The following is a 22,493-nucleotide window of genomic DNA, read 5'->3' on the forward strand; positions in this document are numbered from 1 at the left end:
TCAACAAGCTAAGGATGGTTTTTACATTTTCAAGTGGTCCAAGAAATCAAACCAAGAAGAGCGACAAGTCGTGATGCATGAAAGTCCTATTAATTTTATTGCACGTAGTGAAAGTTTCCTCGGAGCACAGCTGTACCCACTGATGTCTGTATTGTCTTTGTTGCTCACTACAGTGGTGGAATTGCGTGGTTGTAACTCTGTATGGCCCATGGAGTGAAAACTATTTACTGCCTGACCCTTTAAGAACAGGTCTGCCAACCTCGAATCGAACAGGTTAACATGACAGCAAGTCAGATGAGCACAGTTACACCTGCTGAATGCTCTGCTCGTGTACGGAGGCTTTTCCAGGGGTCTTGGTGCGTCATCAAGCCGTCTCCCTAATTTATCACACCGTTGTGAACCTCATTTGTGTCGCCGTTTCACAGTTAAGCATCAGTCCTTGGGGAGACTTCCTTCGGTCGGAGATGCAGGTGTAAAAACCCCAACCAAGTTCGAAACTCACCCACTTCAGGTGCATTTGCTTGTCTGTTCCCAGTGCCAGAGTTCGCCTCCCTGTCCTTGTAAGGGACTGTCTCTTCCCACTGAAAAAGAAGTAAATCTCTGTATAATGGAGGGTCCAAACTGAGAAAGATTTCTCAAAATTCACATACTTTTCTCATATACTTTTTTGGGAACAAGGTTTGTGCCCTACTAAAAGGCACTGTCTTCTATTTTTAATCTGTGATATTTCTGTAAAACCATGTAAATGTCATACTTAGAACGGAAGGGCATTTTCAGCAGTTTTTTGCAAAGTGCTTTTCTGTGCAGTTAGGGCTGTGTGTGACTTGTGAAGATTTCACACAACCGGAAATCTGACACAGCACTGGTTCCCTCTGCTAACAATGACATCTTCCAAGTACCATTTTAGGGTAACACTTTGTTCGGTTTAATTTGTTGTCAGAAATACCATCCCCAGAGCTTCTTAGTTTACACAAGTACCTACATGCTTATGCATTTAACATACTTTCTTTAATTCATGAAAGCGATCTTAAGGCCTGAGAGAAATTTGAACAGCTCAAAGGAAATCAGGCTAAGCTTAAACTAGGAAATTCACTTAAATTCTAGTTTTCCTTTATATTTGTTTTTTATAGGAAATAGGTCGTTTGCATTTTTGAAACTGTGTTTGAAATTATATTTGCATGAAGAAGCCTGTTGCCTACTAGGCTGGTAAAATGGTATCAATAAAACAGAGAAAGGCAGGCAGATAAAATCATTTGGTTACGTGTAGCGTGAAGATAACCGCTAGTCAAGAATTGTAGCATCTACACTCAGTCTAATCTCGTCTGTTTTCTCATGTGATCCTGTTCTTTCTTTCTTAGACACGCTTGCTCACTTCAGAATTCCGTTGTTTGAAAACCAAGTAATTTGTTTCCATTTAAGAAAAACTAGGGGGCGTCCCTGGTGGCGCCGTGGTTGAGAGTCCGCCTGCCGATGCAGGGGACGCGGGTTCGCGCCCCGGTCCGGGAAGATCCCACGTGCCGCGGAGCGGCTGGGCCCGTGAGCCATGGCCGCTGAGCCTGCGCGTCCGGAGCCTGTGCTCCGCAGCGGGAGAGGCCACGGCAGTGAGAGGCCCGCGTACCGCAAAAAAAAAAAAAAAAAAAAAGAAAGAAAGAAAAACTAGGCATAAATGTGATTATGTTCCAGTTGAAACGAAAGCATTATTCTCTTACAATTTTGTGTGACTGTTTTAGTCCCTTTAAGGGAATTCTCACATTTATTCCTTTGTGGAAGTGACTGATGAAAATGTTTGTAGATTTATCGTGGCTTTTTATTTTTATTTATGTTTTAATTGTGGTAAAATACACATAAGATTCATCTTGGTTTTTATTTTTTCTTTAAAAATCACAGAGAACATAGAACAAAAGGAACACAGCAGAATTCCAATGCCCAGTGTGCAGCTGTTCCCATGCTGTGATTATAATCGTAACTGTCGTTCTGCACAAGCCTACACGTCTGGCTTTGTGTGTATTTGAACATGTAAATTTGTGCAGTGTAACTGTAGAGCACTGTGCTCCTTTCATGGCACAGAAAAGTTACGTTACTCACCAGGAGACACACTGGAGTGCTTCATGGCACCAGGAGGGCTTCGTCACGACACAAGCGGGCTTTACTTAACTGATAGCCCTCCGCGAGGGATTCTGGGGTTGAGCCAAGGTCACTCCGGGACCACACTGCCTCTCAGAGAGTCTGCCAGCTTGCATTGTAAGGGATGTATTGTAAGGGAGCCTCTACCCTTTGCAAGCGCCGAGTGTAAATTTCTGAGAAACAAAGCCACACTGAAATCCAGAGAAGAGAAAGCGGGCTTAGACCGGGCGTGAATACAGCACGATTGAGATGGGTAAACAAGACATAGGCAAGAGTTAAACTGTTAGAAGAGGGACCGGTGTTTTATTTTTTTTTATTTTTAAGAGTCCCTCAGAAGTACCATCTAAAGATAGGCCGAGTGGTGCAGTGGAGGGACGACGGGATCTAGGGTCAGACAACCTGGCGTGACCGCCAGGTTCCGACCCCCTGGTGGTCGGCTGTCCAAGTCTGTGAGATATCGGAGCATCGTGACGAATTCAGTGGTGGGCAGTGCATCCATGTTGCCCTGAAGCATGACACAAATGCTGTGTTTCTCTGTCCCACACGTGCACATTTGGGCATACGTATTCCTGATCAGGCACGGTGAGATTCTCTATATTTTATGTGATTCCAGCGTCCCAAGCCCACACTATAAAAGCCAGTGGAGACCTTCACGCCCTTAGGAATCTGGGAATTCTGATGCCAGTCAGGAGAGGTAGTTGACTCACAGAGAGGCTCATGTGTTCTTTTCTCTATCTCAAGGTTCAGTCTCCCTTTTAAACTAGGAAAACTCAAGTCTTTTTTCGACAGAGGCAGTGCCAGACCCCGCACTGGCTTTTGCTTCCGGGAGGTATGTTACCTTTCGGTGCCCCACGTCATCCATTTCCGGAGGTCAGTGGTACCTGCTGCGTCGCTGGGCTTGTGCCAGAGTGCTTCATCACGACAAACGCGGGCTTTACTTAACTGATAGATTTCTTGGTCCTGCTTCGCGCGAATTGTCTGAAGCGTTGCTTTCCCCAGAGAATTTCATACTAGAAACCGCCTCGTGCAGCCACCGCACGTGAGAGTAAACTTACGCTGATGTGGTTCAGCCACATGAGACTGAGGAAGAAGCAGACATAAAACTCTTCAGCCATCGTGTCTGAGAGACCCAGCCTGCGTGTCCTTCCAGCCCCCGTCTTTGGAGGACTGACGGAAGGGCACCCACACGAGTTTATTCTAGTTAGCAGTGTCACGTAGCAGGAAAGGGCAGTGAGGAATGAGAATTCTAAAAAGGTGGGCAACATTCATTTTAGGAATTGGAAAATACTCACGTTCAGTAGCCATTGTCGCATGAAGTCAGGCCTTATGTGAGAATGCACGTTGTACGTATTTAGCTATGATTTTGCAGTCATTTACCTTAATAATAATTGCTGCTTATGATTTCACAAGTTTCCAATACCAGCGATAGAACAGGGAAGCATTAACATCTTGAAGGCAGATCAGTCAACAGAGTTAAGAATTTTAATGGGAATTAGGGTATGTAGAAATTGCCTAGGTTTTATCCCTAAAGCACTGACATTCCGTTTCTGCTGTGTCATTAGCTCAGCTGACTGCACACTCTGCTGGTTTCTCGGTCAGAGGAATGACCTACTTGGTCACACTCCTCATCTATAAATAAATGGCCTCTATAAATAAGATATTCACTGTAGATCTAAGACTCCGTGAGTCTGGGTTTGACGTAATGGGACAGATGCGCACGTGAACAAAATGTAAAGCCCCACGGTGGCTCACTCCTGTTCCGGCTACTATGTCCTAGACTTAGAGAGTAACTGTGAGAAAGTCTGGTGTCAGTCAGGTGAAAAAAATAAAGTGTCATGGAAAATCCAAAAATGAATTCAACTTAGTTGCTTGTCGGTACAGTGCAAATGACTGAATACATTCAGAGCAGCTCGGAAGTGCTAAAGATTAACCAAATGGGAAAGGGTTAGAATTATGCGTAACGGGTCCTTTGTGTACGTGCAGATTGATTATTCAAAGTGTCTAGAAGACTTCTCTCAATAAAGTGTGTTATTGGTTGCAAATTCCGAGGTACTTCCATTGTGCAAAAATAACTGAGTACCGGACTTCCCTGGTGGCGCAGTGGTTAAGAATCTACCTGCCAGTGCAGGGGACACGGGTTTGAGCCCTAGTCCGGGAAGATCCCACATGCCGTGGAGCAGCTAAGCCCGTGCGCCACAACTACTGAGCCTGCGTTCTAGAGCCCGTGAGCCAAAACTACCGAGCCCGCGTGCCACAACTACTGAAGCCCACATGCCTAGAGCCTGTGCTCCGCAACAAGAGAAACCACTGCGATGAGAAGCCCGCGCACACCGCAGCAAACACCCAAAGCAGCCCAAAATTAAAAATAAATTAATTAATAAATTTTTAAAAACCTGACTACCTACCTTCTATCTAAATTACTGTGAATTGTGAATTGCTGTGCTGTGAAATGATGAGAGCCCCAAAACTGAAGCTAGAACTGGGGGTTCAAATCCTAACCACTTAAGATCTGTGAAGCCCGGTTCTGTTCACTTGAACTTTCTAGATCTTGGCCTCTTTAGCCACAAAGTGGGAATAACGAAAGGGCTGCTGTGATGGTTAAGTTGTATAATGAACCTAAGGGACTTTATAAAATGTACACTTCCTTTGCGGACTGGCGGGCAAGGAGTGGTTTTATGTAGGCAGGTAGTAAGCCGCCTTGCTGTTCAAGGATGTTAGTGATGAAAACAACTGGTATGTGCCACTCATGACTAAATTCAAAGATTATAGTCAGCAAAATATATTTGTGTTATAAGTAAGAACAGGTGTGTGCGGAAACTTGTAGAAGACTGTGGAAGAAGCTCGTGAGTACGGGCTGTCTCTGCGTGGTGAGAGTGGGAAGACTTGGGGAGAGAAAACTTTTAACATTTTATCCTCATGTCAGGATTTCTCAACCTCAGCACTAGTGACACATGGGGCCCGATAATCCTTTCTCATGGGGGGGACGTCTTGTGCATTGTACGAGGTTCGCAGCATCCCTGACCTCTACCCATTCCGTGCCAGGGCCCTTCCCCCCAAGTTGTGATGAGGAATGTCTCCGGACATTGCCCGATGACCTTTGGGGGACAAAATTGCCTGCGGTTGAGAATCACTTAAAATCTCTCCCCTGACCATGTATTGCTTATGTAATTCTAATGGCATTTTTAAAAAATAAAATTTACCCAAAGGAGTTGAAAACTTACTTCCGTGCAAAAACCTGCACACAGATGTTTATAGCAGCTTTTATCCATCATTGCCAGCACTTGGGTGTCCTTTTGTAGGTGAATGGGTAAATGAACTGTTGCATCTAGACCGTGGAATTATTATTCAGCGCTAAAAAGAAATGAGCTCAAGCCAGGAAAAGACATGGAAGAGCCTGAAATGCACATCACTGAGTGAGAGAAGCCAACCTGAAAAGACTACATGTGGTATGATTCCAACTCTGTGACCTTCTGGAAAAGGCCAAACTACAGAGACAGCGAAAAGATGAGCGGTTGCCAGGGTTTAGGGGACGGGGAGAGATGAGTAGGCGGAACACAGAGGATTTTTAAGGCAGGGAAACTGTGCTTTATGATACTATAGTGGTGGCCACATGTCATTCATTATAAATTTGTCAAAACCCATAGAGGGTACAACACCAAGAGTGAACCCTAATGTAAACTATGGGCTTCGGGTAATGATGGTGTGTCCGTACGGGTTCATCGGCTGTAGCAGATGTACCCTCTGGAGGGGGGTGTGGACAGTGGGGGGGGCAGGGGGCGTATGGGAACTCTCTGTGCCTTCCCCTCCATTTTGCCGTGAACCTAAAACTCCTCTAAAAACTAAACCTATTAAAAATAATTTTTAAAAAGGAAAAAAATTAAAGATGTCATCTCCGCACTGATGAGATTATTCTGTTCAGGTTCACGCTTCTGTGATCCATAAAATAAAAGAATTGGGAAGTCTTCGCGAGACTTTGCACTTGGGTTCTGAAAGCACCATCTTAACGCAGCACGGCATTTGCACGAGTGTCCTGAGGGCTCCCCGTGGCAGCTGTGTGTGTGTCCCAGGAACCAGGGACCTGGGCTGAAGTGCACCCCACGCTCCTGCTGCCGCCTCCACTGTGGTCCTTCCCAAGAACGAGGCACAGACCTGCTTCACTTCTGGAATAAAGCGCTTCTGTCGTGTGTTCATGTCTCAAGTCACCCTTAATGATATTTTACGGTTGTCTGTTTTAATTTAGTAATGAGTTATGGGTGCACACCTTAATACAATGAACATGATTTTGCCCCAGGGCAGGGGTCGGCAGACTCCTGCCTGTAGGCCAACCCCGCCTTCCACCTATGTTTGTAAAGTTTTATTGAAACACGCCCACGCCCATTACCTACTGTCTGCGGCTGCTTGTGAGCTGGGGCACAGTTGAGCACTTGTAACAGGATGGCTGCCGAGTCCCAGATACCTGCTCTTTGGCCCTTCGCAGAAAAAGTGTGCTCACCCCTGCTCTACACTTCTGGAACTTTACCTTCTTGTGTTGGACATGTCCCCCAATTTTTAAATTCAATTTCAGGAAAGGGGAGGATAAGCAATAGAGTAACCTAACTAGACAAATAATAGAGACCGCCAAGTACATCCCATCTGAAGTATTCTGGGGCGTTCCGTGTGTTTTTCTGCACACCGTGTGTACTAGCATGCATTTATTGAAATGCCTGCCGTGTGGGCTTTTGATCAAAGATACAAAACACCATCGTTTTCTTTTATTAAAAAAAGAAGTGTTTGCAGCATTCATGAGAAGGGCACTTGAAAGAACAGGGCAGTTGTATGCGGAATTTTGTACCGGGTGCTGCTGGAGCCATTGTTTTAAGAAGGTTTCTCAAGAAACAGACTCCAAGACTGAGGTGGAGTGGGAAGTTAGCTGGGGTTACAGATCTACTGCAGGGGCATGGGAGCAGGATGGGGCCGGGCATGGAGCTGCCATGCCACCCGGAAAGCCCTTTTTGCCCCATCCCTCCAAGTACCACCCCCTATCCAAGCACTTGTCTCTCTTTTTTTTTTTTTGGCCGCGTCATGTGGCATCGAGTTCCCCAGCCAGGGATCGAACCCATATCCCCTACACTGGCAGCGTGGAGTCTTAACCACTGGACCACCAAGGACGTCCCTCCAAGCACTTGTCTCAGCTCCAGTGTGACTGACTTCAAGAACAGAGGCTGTGACTTCTCAGAATTCTGTTCCTAAACCCCCAAGGGTGTCTTAAGTGCGCAGGCGGATGCACCCTCGGTGTGGCAATGCTCAGACTTCCTAAGGAGCCTGGTGGTCTGGTCACTCTGCCATCTGCTCCCAGCAGAGCAGGGTCACTGGGTTGTGTCGTGTTCACGTATGGATCCCTCACGAAAGGCAGGTGCTCTCCTCCAGGGCCAGGAATCGCTCTGTTTGGCTTCCTGTTCTGTGTCGTCTTCACCTGCATAGCGCCCTCCCCAACCTCACTAAGCAGGGAAGAAATACAAGAAATCACAGAAGATGAGAATGATAAGTGGAACATAATAGGAATACGTATCAATACTGTATAGTAAATATATATAATGTATCAACATGTGTCAAATATACATACAAGTATTCAGAGACAATATGTACTTATGCAAAGTGGGTTTGTTACAGAGTTGAGTGTGGCTTTTTTATCTAGTCTCACACTCAGCCTTTTAATCGGAAAGGTTGTACCATTTACCACCAACTTTTTGTTTTCTGCTTGTGTCGTGCATTCTGGGTTTTTTTTTTCCCCTCCGTTCCTCCACTTTTGCCTAAACTGAGGATTTTTTATGATTTTACTTCACTGTTAGCTTGTTAGTTGCACGTCTTTGTTTTGTTTTTGCAGCGTTGCACTAACGTTTGCAGTCTGCGTCTTATCACAGTCTACATTTGAATGATACTTTACCACCGCATGTATAAGAAGCTTACAGCAATGTTTCTGTTTGCCTTCTCTACCTGTTTCTTTGTGCTTTCAGGGAAGCCATACATCTTTCATATATGTTTCAAATGCTACAATACATAGTTATTTTGCATTAAGCATTTATATGTAAAAGAAACTTCAAAATGAGAAGAAAATACTTTTATATTCACCCCAATAGTTACCATTTCTGTCACCGTTCCTTTGTATAAATCCAGATTTCCATCTGAGACAATTCTTCTTAAAGAACTTGCATCAGTATTTCCTGTGGTGCAGATCTCCTAGCAGTGAATTCTGTGTGCATTTGTTGTTTGTTTGGAAAATTCTTCACTTTCATGTTTTGAAAGATGTTTCATCTGAGTGTAGAATTTTAGATTGACATACTCTTTCAGCCCTTGGAAGGTTTTGTTCCGTTGTCCAGAATAATGCAAGCCAGAAGACAACAAGTTTGTGGGATTTGTTTATCTTTTTCCTCTGGATGTAATTTTTTTTTCCCTCTGGCTGCTTTGAAGAGTTTGTTTTGTTGCTGACTTTCAGGAAATTGTGCTTTTCTTGGGGTTTTCTCTGGTGTTTATCCTGCGTGGGATTTGTTTAGCTTCTCGGATCTATTTTACCTTTTTCAAACCTAGAATTTTCCAACAGATTTGATCTTGAAATCTTTGCTTTAAATATCACGTTGTCATCTTTAAGAGCTACTGTTTTAGAAATGAGCGCTAAAATGAACACAGTCTACTTTGGGAAACGAAGATAAACATGTTTATAATCTTTGCGTGATTGTAAGTTTCTGTTGCCTCCTTGGACCACAGAGAGTTGGGTTCCCCAGAAAGTTCTCAGACCCCCGCCCTGGTCGTGTGCAGAGTGTGGCCACATCATTAGCTTGTGAATGAGGTTTTCCATCAGTCACTGTCTGGGTAACTGCCAGCTTTACGGGCGTGCTGCAGTAGGAACCGTCTCCCCGTCTCAAATATAGGTCAGAAACTTTACCAAAACCTTTCTCACGTTTCGTACAGTGATGATCTGTTGACACATTAATGCGCAGGAAGGGAGAGTTGTTGGCACAGCCAAGATTGCCGTCTACAGGTAACAGTACTGAAATGTTACTTACAGATAACACTCAAACTCTACATTTTTTTTAGGCATTGGACAACAAACATTACCATTTAACTATGGAGACTTTTTTAAAATAGTATTTTCAGGGCTACTGATTTTTTTTTTTAATTTTTATTTTATTTATTTATTTTTGGCTGTGTTGGGCCTTCATCGCCGCGCGAGGGCTTTTCTCTAGCTGCGGCGAGCGGGGGCTACTCTTCATTGCGGCGCACGGGCTTCTTGTTGTGGAGCACAGGCTCTAGGCGCGTGGGCTTCAGTAGTATGGCACGCGGGCTCAGTAGTTGTGGCGCACGGGCTTAGCTGCTCTGCGGCATGTGGGATCTTCCCGGACCAGGGCTCGAACCCGTGTCCCCTGCATTGGCAGGCAGATTCTTAACCACCGCGCCATCAGGGAAGCCCGACCATGCAGGCTTTTTCAAAGGAAGATCTTTTAGGATGTTACTTGGTTTTAATTTATAGCTTTCTGTTGTTTTTATGGTGTATATGCTTATTCTTAAAGAATATTAAAGGTTAGGCCTTTGGAATTTATGCACAAAATTAATATTTATCATTAAGAAAAAAATCAAAGCATTTTTTCTGTGTCAGAACTTTAACAGAGAAGGGATCCCTTTAGTGTTGTCTCTTTGAGTTTACACGTAAAAAGAGAAGGGTACACTCTTACCGTAGTGGCAAAATAAAATAATCCACCTAAATAAAAGGTATTCCAAAAACAGAGTTTTAGAAAAAGGTGAGATGATAAGAAGTGAGATGTTTAATGCACTGTGACCTTGCACCTCACAGTACCCATTTTCCTAGTTCGGTGAGTGAAAAGAGAAATGAGGATGATGGCCTGATTTTAATTCCCAATGTATAAAGCCTCATCTAGAAGTGTCCTACTTCTTGACACTATTATGATATTAAAAGTAACATTTATTTTTGTAAGTCATTACCAACTTGGCACACTTGGATTCATTTCCGTCAAGTACTGTCATCTTTAGATTTCAAGCTTCCAAAGTCTAAAGAAACGCTCGTTGGTTTTATATTCTCTTGGAGAACCTACAGTCTTCCAACGGCAGAACCTCCCTTTATTGGACTGGCTAGCAACTGATGTATTCAAAGTCAATCAGAAAGTTGTCTTTAAAATTTCAGCATATTTCTGAAAAGTCAGAAATTTGGGAGAGTTGGGCAAACCATAGCATATTGTACATGGAGTGTCATTATCTAGGTGGATACCTGGGTACATGGAGGAGCCAGATGAGGAAGGCGGTTCACAAAATTTCTGCTGCCTACAGCTCAGAGTCATGAGAAATCGTAACAGGAGAGAGATAATTTCGTGTATGTGAACCCCTGGTATGACACTGTTAAGTGGTGGTTCCTGGATATATCATTGAAAACACATTGTGAGATTCTGGTAGGAAGGATTCTTTCATTGTTTATTAAAAGGATTACATAACTTAAAGCACTTAGAGCAGAGCCAGGCAGATAATAGATGCAACTATGTGTAAACTTTTTTTTTTTTTTTTTTTGGCGGTATGTGGGCCTCTCACTGTTGTGGCCTCTCCCGTTGCGGAGCACAGGCTCCGGACGCGCAGGCTCAGTGGCCATGGCTCACAGTCCCAGCCGCTCCTCAGCATGTGGGATCTTCCCGGACCAGGGCACAAACCCATGTCCCCTGCATCGGCAGGCGGACTCTCAACCACTGCGCCACCAGGGAAGCCCTGTGTAAACTATTTGTATTGGTTTTTTTTCTTTTCCATTATAGTTTATTACAAGACAATGAACATAGTTCCCTGTACTTTATAGAAGGACTTTGTTGTTTATCTGTTTTATATATAGTAATGTGTATTTGCTAATCGCAAAGTCCTAATTTATCTTCCCCTGAACCCTGCGCCTGCCAAATCCCCTTTGGTAACCGTAAGTTTGTCTTCTACATCTCTGAGTCTGCTTCTGTTTTGTAAATAAGTTCATTTGTATCATAGTTTAGATTCCACATATAAGTGGTATATGATTTTTGTCTTCCTCTGTCTGACTTACTTTACTTTGTATGATAACCTCTATGTCCATCCATGTTGTTGTAAATAGCATTATTTCATTCGTTTTTATGTCTGAGTAATATTCCATTGTGTGTGTGTGTGTGTGTACCACATCTTCTTGATCCATTCATCTGTTGATGGACACTTAGGTTGCTTCCATGTCTTGGCTATTGTAAATAGTGCTGCTATGAACATTGGGTTGCATTTATGTTTTTGAATTAGCATTTTCTGCAGATATATGCCCAGGAGTAGGATTGCTGGATCATGTGGTAACTGTATTTTTAGTTTTTTAAGGAATCTTCATATGTTTTCCATAGTGGCCATACCAATTTACATTCCCACCAACAGTGTAGGGGCGGGGGGGGGGTTCCCTTTTCTCCACACCCTTGCCAGCATTCATTATTTGTAGACATTTTAATGATGGCCATCCTGATCTGTGTGAGGTGATACCTCATTATAGTTTTGATTTGAATTTGTCTAATAATTAGCAGTGTTGAGCATCTTTTCACGTGCTTTATTGGCCATATGTATGTCTTATTTGGAGAAATGTCTCTTTAGGTCTTCTGCCCATTTTTTGTTGAAGTTGTGTTTTTTTTTATTGAGTTGTATGAGCTGTTTGTATATTTTGGAAATTAAGCCCTTGCCAGTCTCATCATTTGCAGATATTTTCTCCCAGCCCATAGGTTGTCTTTTTGTTTTGTTTATGGTTTCCTTTGCTGTGCAAAAGCTTATAAGTTTGAGTAGGTCCTATTTGTTTATTTTGGTTTTATTTCTGTTGCCTTGGGAGACTGACCTAAGGCAACACTGGTATGATTTATGTTAGAGAATTTTTTGCCTATGCTCTCTTTTAGGAGTTTTATGGTATCATGTCTTATATTTATAAGCTTCTAAGGCATTTTGAGTTTATTTTTGTATATGGTGTGATGGTATGTTCTAACTTGCTTGATTTACATGTGTCTGTCCAGCTTTCCCAGCACTACTTGCTGAAGAGACTGTCTTATCTTCATTGTATATTCTTGCCACTTTTGTTGAAGATTAATTGACCGTAGCTGTGTGGGTTTATTTCTGGGCTCTCAGTTCTGTTCTGTTGATCTGTATGTCTGTTTTTGTATCAATACCACACTGTTTTGATTACTGTAGCTTTGTAGTAGTATTGCCTAAAGGCTGGGAGGGTTCTGCCTCCTCCTTTGTTTTTGTTTTTCCTCAGGATTGCTTTGGCAATTCTCCGTCTTTTATGGTTTCATATAAATGTTTGGATTATGTGTTCTACTTCTGTGAGAAATGTCATGGGTACTTTTATAGGGATCACATTAAATCTGTAGATTGCTTTGGGTAGTATTCTGTAGTATTGCTTTGGGTAGTAATCCATAGTATTGCTTTGGGTAATCTGTAGTATTGCCATTTTAACAATATTAATTCTTCCAGTCCAAGAGCATGGGATGTCTTTCCATTTCTCGGAATCATCTTCAATTTCCTGTATCAGTGTTTTATAGTTCTCAGCATATAAGTCTTTCCCCTACTTGATGAGGTTTATTCCTAAATATTTTTTTGAAGCGATTTAAAAGGGATTGTTTATTGTTTTTTTGGTTTCTTTTTATTTGTTTCTTTTTTTTTTTACTTTCCCTTTCTGATATTTCATTGTTAGTGTAAAGAAGTGCAACAGATTTCTGTATGTCAATCTTGTATCCTGCTACCTTGATGAATTCGTTTATCAGTTCTAGTAGTTTTTGCCTGGAGTCTTTAGGGTTTTCTATATATAATATCATGTCATCTGCATATAAGAATTTAATCTCTTCCCTTGCAATTTGGATACCTTTTATTTCTTTTTCTTGTCTCATTGCTGTGGCTAGGACTTCCAGTACTATGTTGAATAGATGTGGTAGAGTCGGCATCCTTGTTACAGATATTAGCAGAAAGACTTTCAGCTTTTCACCACTGAGTATTATGTTGGCTGTGGGTTTGTCATAAATAGCTTTTATTATGTTGATATGTTCCCTCTGTACCCACTTTGGTAAGGGTATTTGTCATGAATGGATGTTGAATTTTGTCAGATGCTTATTCTGCATCCATAGAGATGACCATGTGGTTTTTTTCTTTTCTTGATGTGGTGTATCACATTGATTGATTTGTATATGTTGAACCATCCTTGTGACCCTGGAATGAATCCAACTTGATTATGGTGTATGATTTTTTTTATGTGTTGTTGAATTCGGTTTGCTAATATTTTGTTGAGAATTTTTGCATCCATATTCATTGAAGATATTGGCCTGTAATTTTCTTTTTTGGTAGTGTCTTTGTCTGGTTTTGGTATCAGGGTGATGGTGACTTCATAGAATGTCTTCGGGAGTGTTTCTTCCTCTTCACCCTCCTGGAAGAGTTTGAAAAAGGTTGCTATAAATTTTTCGTTGTTTGTTTGGTAGAATTCCCCAGTGAAGCCAGTCGGTCCTGGAATTTGTTTGCAGGAAACTTTTTTAAAATTATAGATTCTATTTCACTTCTGGTGACCGGTCTGTAAAAATATCTATCTCTTCTTGATTTAGTTTCGGTGGGCTGTATGTTTCTAGAGACTTGTCCATTTCTTTTAGGTTGTCCAATTTGTTGGCATGTAATTGTTCATAGTGTTCTCTTGTGGGTTTTTAAAATTTCTGCAATATCAGATGTTATTTCTCCTCTCTCATTTCTTATTTTGTTTATTTGGGTCCTCTCTTTTTTCTTCTTGGTGAGCCTGGCCAGAGGTTTGTTGATTTTTGTTTACCCTTTCAAAAAACCAGTGTTTGGTTTTATTGAGTTTTTCCATTGTTTTATAAAACTCTAGTTTATTTATTTTCTCTCTGATCTTTATTATTTCCTTCTTTCTGCTGACTTTAGGTTTTGTTTGTTCTTCTTTTTCTAATTCTTTAGGTGGTAGGTCAGGTTGCTTATCTGACATTTTTTCCTTACTTTTTGAGGAAGGCGTGTATTGCTATGAACTTCCCTCTTAGGATTTCTTTTGCAGCATCCCAAAGATTTTGTATGGTGGTGTTTTTGTTGTCATTTGTCACAAGGTATTTTTTAATTTCCTCTTTGATTTCATCGTTGACCCATTGGTTTTTTTAGTCGCGTGTTTAGTCTCCATGTAATCGTTTTTTCCTCATTTCTGTTTCTGTGGTTCAATTCTAGTTTCATGCTGTTGTGGTCAGAAAAGATGCTTGAAATAATTTCTGTTCACCTTAAATTTCTTGAGGCTTGTTTTGTGTCCTAGTATGTGGTCTGTCCTGGAGAATGTTCCACGTGAACTTGAAAAGAATGTGTATTCTGGGGCTTTTTTGGATTTAATGTCCTGAAAATATCCATTTTTGTCTAATTGTTCTATTGCGTCATTTAGGATCCCTGTTGCCTTATTGATTTTCTGTCTGGAAGATCTGTCCATGGATATCACTGGGGTGTTAAAGTCTCCTACTGTTACTGTATTCCCATCAGTTCCTCCCTTTACATCTGTTAGTATTTGTTTGATGTATTTAGGTGCTCCTTTTTATTGTTTTTCAGTAACTTTAACCCAGGGTTACCAATCCTATTGAACGTGGAAAATTGGATCACAGAGCTGTTTTTCATGTGGTGATACTAAACACATACTAACCATCTGGGAAACATCATTGTGAAGAACATGCTTTGGGAAACTCTCTCCTGCTTCTTTGAAAGCTCCGTTTGCTTGGCTTCCAAGTCCCTGTGGTTCTAGGCTTTCCTGGCAGCAGCCATGCTTGACATTGTCCCATTCTGTGGATGATGATGGAGAGGCGATTGCTGAAAAGGCCTGCTGCCCCGGGTATCTTTCCCACCTGTCCTTCATGGTGTGTTAGATTCTGAGGGTCAGGAATGCTGTGGTGACTTAGCAGGGTGGTTCTGGTAGAGGTCTCTTTGAAGTTGCAGTCAAGACATCAACCGGAGCTGCAGGGACTTGATGGTCTGATAGGTACTGGATGATGCAGTGCGATGGTGGCTCTCATGTGGCTGGCATGTGGTGTTGGCTGCTGGCCGCAGGCCTCAGTTCTGCTCCGTGCTGACCTCTCCACCAGCAGTTAAAGGAGTTTAATTGTACACATTTGATTCATTTTTATCAGGAGATACAATCAATATGTATATAGTTAAGCATTTCATTTATGATCAATAAAAATGTAGGTTTATCCCGAATTTTCACTGAGTGAGCCATATGGATTATTTGTTTTGTTCCACAGATTTGGGCAACCAAGAAGGAAGCATTATGACAACCTATGAAAATATCCCCTAGATAATTCTTTTTGAATCTAAGCCCTGTGTGAAACTGTTACTTCACCTTCTAATATTTCTCCGTAAGAATCAGGCAGAAGTCATAAAGAGATGAACTTAGTCTAAAATCTCTTCTGTTAAAAAGTTTCTTGGCATTATTGGCATTTGGGGGCTGATGAGTCTTCCGTGCAGGGAGGCTGTTCTGTGCGTTGTAGATGCTGAGCGCTATTCCTGGTCTCTACCCACTAGGCGCCAGTACCTCCCCTCCTCCACTTGTGACAACCGAGAGATGTCTCCAGACATTGTCTGATATCCTGCAGTCCCCTGGGGCAGAGAGCACAGCCATCCCTGGTTGAAAACCACTGTGTAAAATAGGACACACCATGATAGTTCCGTGCTGCTATTAGGGGTTACATACGTGGATCATATCAGATATCAGTGTGAGAAGGTACCTGGGTAGCCAGAGTCACCTCAAGGGGTCCTGGGAAGCCAGAAGTGCAGGCAATTCCCAACTCAAAACTTTGGAGCTGAACTACCTCAGGGGAGGGAGAAGGATTTAGAATGATAGCCAGCGCTGCAGGCAAAACAAAACCAATCCAGCACCTCTGGTCGCCCTCATAGACTTGGAAACGCTTCTGAATGGAAGAGTAATTTGGTTTGCCCCAAGGAGAGCGACACTGCACTATTCCTTGTCTCTGGCAAAATGATGTAGAACAATACATACCCAAGGGATGGGAAACGGGGGCTCAAACACATTCCTGGACATCAATGTTCCTAACAGCAGTATTCACAGTAGCCAAATGCCCGTCAACTGGTGGATGGAAAGGTAAACAAAAGGTAGTCCATGCGTTCAACAGAACAGTGTTCAGCCATACAGAGGAATGGAGTACTGATACATGCTGCATTGTGGATGAACCTTGGAAACATTATGCTAAGCGAAAGAAGCCGGACACAGAGAAGGTGTTGTATGGTTCCATTTATGTGAAATGTCCCAAACAGGCAAATCTGCAGAGACAGAAAGCAGGCTGGTGGTTGCCTGGGCGGGGGGGGGGGGGGGGGGGGCGGGATTGAGGACTGACTACTTAATGGGCCCAAGGTTTCCTTCTGGGGTGATGTAGATGTTTTGAGACTCGACATAGGGGATGATTGCACAGCATTGTGAATATACTAAAGGCTTTACGCCTCCTGTGTGGGAGGACTATTAGTCATTGTCTACACCATTCCATGCCAAGAACTGACGGCAACCAGAAAATGAGTCCTTTTTATATTTATTACTACCTTTGAGAGTAAAGAATATATTGCATTTGTTAAAATCGTTTGCGTTTCAGACTTCCCTAGCGGTCCAGTGGTTAAGACTTTGCCTTCCAATGCAGGGGGTGAGGGTTTGATCCCTAGTCAGGGAGCTGAGATCCCTCGTGCCTCACAGCCAAAAACCAAAACATAAAACAGAAGCAATATTGTAACAAATGCAGTAAAGACTTAAAAGAGGTGGGGGTGGGGGGACTTCCCTGGTGGTCCAGTGGCTAAGACTCCGTGCTCCCAACGCAGGGGGCCTGGGTTCGATCCCTGGTCAGGGAACTAGATCCCACATGCTGCAACTAAGAGTTCGCATGCCGCGACTAAAGATTCTGCATGCTGCAGCAAAGATCCTGCACACCGCAGCGAAGATCCCATGTGACACAACTAAGACCTGGCGCAGCCAAATAAATAAATATTTTTTAAAAAATCATTTGCGTTTCACACAATTCTTTTCCAGCACGTAAATTTTTGCCAGCACTGTTTTTTGTTTTTGCGGTACGCGGGCCTCTCACTGTTGTGGCCTCTCTTGTTGCGGAGCACAGGCTCCGGACGCGCAGGCTCAGCGACCATGGCTCACGGGCCCAGCCGCTCCGCAGCATGTGGGATCTTCCCGGACCGGGGCACGAACCCACATCCCCTGCACCGGCAGGCGGACTCTCAACCACTGCGCCACCAGGGAAGCCCTGCCAGCACTGTTTATTGATAGTGGTTCTATTTAGGTGTTAATAATGGGAAAATCAGGACTGACCAGGGATTGGAAGTTCAGGTTTCTCACTTTAACTTATTATTTCTAGTAACGAACTAATTAATTTTGACATGCTGCATAACCAGAATGTTATTAACCAGTCATATTTCACATTTTTTGTGTTTATAACACACAGATGATGTTAATTACATGTACTGAATTTAACAACTTATATCAAAGATAACCTTCAATTTGTGAGTTACCATCTGTTTTGGGCCAGAGAATAGGAATTTGATACTAAAGCTTTTTCCTGAACAGCTTGTGATGAGAGCTGTTTATATATTAATTACTTAATTGAATTGTTATGGATTTTAATGTTCTAATTTTCAAGCAGTTTGGGGCTTATTGTGGTGACATCTGCTTATATTTTGATACTTTATGGTGTTTAGCAGTTTCATCATAAGGCTCTTGGGTTTACAGCCCAATCCCGAAAATAATTTGCTGTCTGCTTCAGGTTTGCTGTAAGGAGTATCGTCCTATTTCATCTCCACTGCCGAGTTTTTTTCATAATGAAATGTATTTTTATTTTATAAGCAAAGTCAGTATTCCCTAGTGCCTTCTTCAGTCTGGTGCCCTTTAATTTCTATTCAACGAGCTATAGAGGAATTTTGTTTAAATCTTATTATTTTCCTTCAGTGGTCGATTTTTTCAGTTGTCCTGGTTTTATCTTATATATCCTTATGTGGTTTAAAAATGTACTGTAATGAAACTTAAGGGCCTATGAACCTGCTTGTAGAATCCTTTTAGTCTCCTTTCTTTGAACAGTGTAACTATAAACGTGACTCAGTGGGAGTAATTTACTTGAATTTCCTTAAAACATTTCAAGAGGTTCTGTATACATTCACTAATAAGAAACACCTTCATTCATAGCCTCACTTATGGATTTGAATTATATTAAACCTGGCGCCTTTTTAGTATCACTTAAGACTACTGAACGAGAATTTAGAGAAAACAGCAGGCATTTAATTTCCTTAGTTCTTGAGCTTGTAGATAATTTCAACCCTGTAGGAGACTGGATTCACTCACAACTGAAGAGAATTTATGAGGAAGAAGGTAAATATTATTAAGTAGATCCTGGTTGACTGCTTACTGTTTATACTGACTGAAAAGTAAAAATGAGTTTTTGATATGAAGGATTATCTTATGACATATACCCCTGGCTTCTTCAGAAATCCATGCAGGTGGAACCCCTGTGAAACGGAACCGTAGGAAAACAATAATGTAAAAGTTGAGAGTCAGTGCTTGCTTTCGCTTTATTTTAGGGAAGCCAAAAAAGGAAAAAAAGATTCTGACGTTTCTGTGTTTTTTTGAGCACATAAAAGAGTGGATATCTGCACACAAACATACATGCTGTGATTATTGTAAACATGTGCCCAAGCGATGTCTATATTGTCAGAAAAGATGTCGGGAGCATCTTTTCTTCTCTTAAGGGTGTGTACAGTTGAATTTATCGGTTGTATGTGATACGGTCCCTAAAACAAAGACATTTCAAGTGGGCATTAATTATCATTGAATGACAGCAGGGACAGTATCTGAGCTGAAATCCATTTCGTTTGCGCTGAGACTTCTTCCTTACAAATCTCTACATGTACCATAATACTGACTGGCCGTTCTAATTTCTCCTTTTTCACACTGCAAATAAAACTGCATAGTTTGTGTTAAAGTTTTAGGACAGAGATTATGAAACAGTGAAATGTGTTAAGTTTGAGTTGAGATGAAAAAGAAAAACAAGAATAGGACAGGTCAAAGGTGAGCGATTCCCGAAGAATTTTAAGGTGTTTTTTGTTGTTGCTGTTGTTGTTGTTGTTGTTTCTCAAATCTCTCTGTTTCTCACCAGGCAGGTCCCAGCAGACACTTGGCGTTTTATATGATCGGATGCTGGGGAGCCCACTGGTTCACAGGTCTACACATGAAGTCAGCCTAAAGGTAAACGCCTGCCTTTGATCTTTGTCTTTTACCTGAAATTCGTTTGAAGCAGAGCTGCGTTTTGCCAAAACTGAACACCTTCTGTTTTAAAATGCTTTCTTGAGACGGAATCTGAGGTCTTTCTCCTTGCTGAAGTTGAAGGTAGTAGATAGAGCATCGTTAAATAATGATGGGTTCTTTAGTCCATTCTACATAACAGATTGGCCTCTTACCGCCTTCGAAGAATTGTGGATACTGAACCAGCCATTATAAACTTTTCTGGGTCTTACCGGAAGCAGATGACACTTTCTAAAATCATTCCCTCTTGTCAACATGGTGAATTAAAATTAAGCTGCAAAATTAATTACAATTGGGCACATGAGTCTGGATCTTAGTTGGCCCCTGTATCTTAATGCTATGGTTTATTAGTTTCTTAATACGATTTGTGTCTGTCTGCAAATTGATTTACTACTTAACCTTGAAACTTCTTAGAAAAACATGTAGCTTACTATTTATAGATCTCATGAGAGGATAGGGTACCCAGAAGAGCTAACCGAACAGTCGCAGATGCACAGGCATCAGGAGTTGAAGCCCAGGGAGTTTCAGTGGTTGTCGGGACTTCACACTTGCATTACAGGGGCATGGGTTTGATCCCTGGTTGGGGAACTAAGATCCTGCAAGCCGCACGGCCAAAAAAAACAATCAAGAGTTGAAGCCACATCCCAAACTGAAACTGATGGCTCCCTCCCCGTCCGCTACCAAGAAAAAGCGCTGTTATCTGTTGGTAGAGGGGATTCTAGGGTTTGCTTTTATCATTTACTGTTTTGTGTTTTCTGGTTCTTCCTTTAATTTTTTTAAATTAAAAAACTGATAGAACTTTTGTACTTCTAAAAACATCAAGATGGAAATTTGGGGAAGATTTTTGCTTTATTGTTTTAAAGGAACCAATCAGAACTAAAATGATAGACCCAGATTTAATCAAAGTAAGAATCTTAGAGGGGTGGGGTAGGGAGGGTGGGAGGGGGACGCAAGAGGGAGGAGCTATGGGGATATATGTATATGTATAGCTGATGCACTTTGTTATAAAGTAGAAACCAACACCATTGTAAAGCAATTATACTCCAATAAAGATGTTAAAAAAAAAAAGAATCTTGTTGAAGTATTTTTGTTTAAAGCCAAATAGATGACAAGGTAAATATGTACAGTTGACCCTTGACTGGGTTTGAACTTCACAGGTCCACTTATACATGGATTTTTTTCAATAAACCATGGACTACTGTGTACAGTCCATGGTTGAAGCCACAGATGAGGAATCTTGGACACAGAGGACCAACTGTACAGTTATAAGTGGGTTTTCAACTGCACAGGGGCCAATCCCCCTACCCCCCATGTTGTTAAAAGTTCAACTGTATTAGAATTTCAGTACTATACTTAAATATTTGAAAAGCGTAGATTGTTTTAAAAAATAAAATTATAAAAGGTTAATTGAATCTGTGACATCAGATGTTGACATCCATGTTGTAACGTGAATCCTTTTTATGGCCACATAATATTCCATTGTATGGACGTACCGCATTGTGTTTATCCATTCATCAGTTGACGGACATTTGAGGTGTATTTACTTTTATTGAGTGGTTATGAATCATGCTGCCGTGAACATTCGTGTACCAGTTTTGTGTGGACATATACCTTCATGCCTCTTGGGTATATACCTGGCAGTAGAATTCCTAGGTTGTTATGGTAACTCTGTTTAACCTTTTGAAGAACCGTCCAACTTTTCCAAAGTGGCTGCACCATCTGTCAGTATGTTTTGAAATGCAGTTGAACCATATTTTAAATGTCAGAAGGAAGAGGAGAGAGGGGAGGCCTGTTGCTCATGAGTGTTTCGATTGTGTATTAATTCAGTATTTAGGGAACGTAAGCTTTGCTTGGATTGAATTGAATTGAGCACACGCTGACTTCCTGCTGTGTGTGAGGCCTTGGTGCTTAGCTTTATAGATGACTCTGGACATTTTTGTAGCCTTTATTTAGCTCCTTGTACAGTTTATACGTGCAGATGGTCATTTGGGACCGTGCTGGGAAATGACACACTGCTGCTTACCTACCACAGTACCCACGGTGCCTCCACGAGCTGGGGAGTCATCTGTATAAAACCCACATGCCCTTCCTCTGTGTTGGGTGCTGTGCGTCAGAAAGTGAGGGCTCATATCTGTTCCCCTTAGACTTACCTAGTTTCAGCAGGTGCCTCCTTTGAAAGCCATTCGCAGCAGACCATGGCTGTGGTGTTTTCTTGGCTGTCCATTTCACAGTGGTTGGTGTGTTCACCAGGAACATCCACCTTTTGGGGCATCACCTTCAGGTTCTCAGACAGGAAGATTTCAGGCTGGGAAGCGGTGAGGCAGGTGTGCTCTAATGTAGAAAGGGGAAAATCTTCAGGAGAGCAAGGTTGGCAGACCTTTTCTGTCCAGGGCTAGAGAGTAGATAGTTGAGGCTTTGTGGGCCAGTGGTCTGTGCTGCGGCCGCTCAGTTCTGGCCTTGTCGTGTGAGAGCGGCTACCGATCTTACGCAGATGAACAAGTGTGGCTGAATGCCAACAAAACTTCACTGATGGACACTGGAATTTGAATGTCATATCAGTTTTGTGGGTGGCAAAATAGCATCGTTTTGATTTCCTTTTCAACCATTTAAAAATGTAAAAGCTATCGATAGGTCACAGTCCTTGCAGAATGCAGCTGCAGGTGGGAATTGGCCTGTGGGCCACAGTGAGCCCACCTCGACCTAGAGAAACACACCTGTGTTATTTCTCCCTCTTCTGACTGCAGCCTTTGAGTTGGAGGACATCCGAGTTGCACCTCTGCAAGGTCTGTGGCGTGCTTAGGACAGCATCCAAGTTGTGGTTCCTCGACGAAAGCACTGCAGATTCTCAGGGAATCAAGACTTGTAGGAATCTGAGGGCCTTCCATGTGAAGGGCGGCTCTGGACTTGTGTAACCGCCGCCGCTCAGATGTTCTCAGCCCTAGGCAGTTCCTCGCCCCTCCCCAGGGGACATTTGATCACGTCTGGAGATGTTTTTCAGGGAGATAGAGAGCTTCTGGCATCGACTGGGTGGAGACCAGGGGTG

General features: G+C 42.3%; 1 protein-coding gene across 2 annotated transcripts in view; it reads left to right on the forward strand.

Moving 5' to 3' along the window:
• LOC309978910 (F-box-like/WD repeat-containing protein TBL1X) overlaps nucleotides 1–22,493 on the forward strand; it is a 228,263-nt gene that overhangs the window by 138,628 nt on the left and 67,142 nt on the right. For both annotated transcript variants that reach the window (XM_082865581.1, XM_082865582.1), the window contains exon 3: nucleotides 19,305–19,393. The gene's annotated coding sequence lies outside the window, so the exon portion shown is untranslated. The remainder of the gene's footprint in view (nucleotides 1–19,304; nucleotides 19,394–22,493) is intronic.

Source organism: Leucopleurus acutus (genome assembly GCF_964270905.1).
Source record: "Leucopleurus acutus genome assembly, chromosome: Y".
Lineage (NCBI taxonomy): Eukaryota > Metazoa > Chordata > Mammalia > Artiodactyla > Delphinidae > Leucopleurus > Leucopleurus acutus.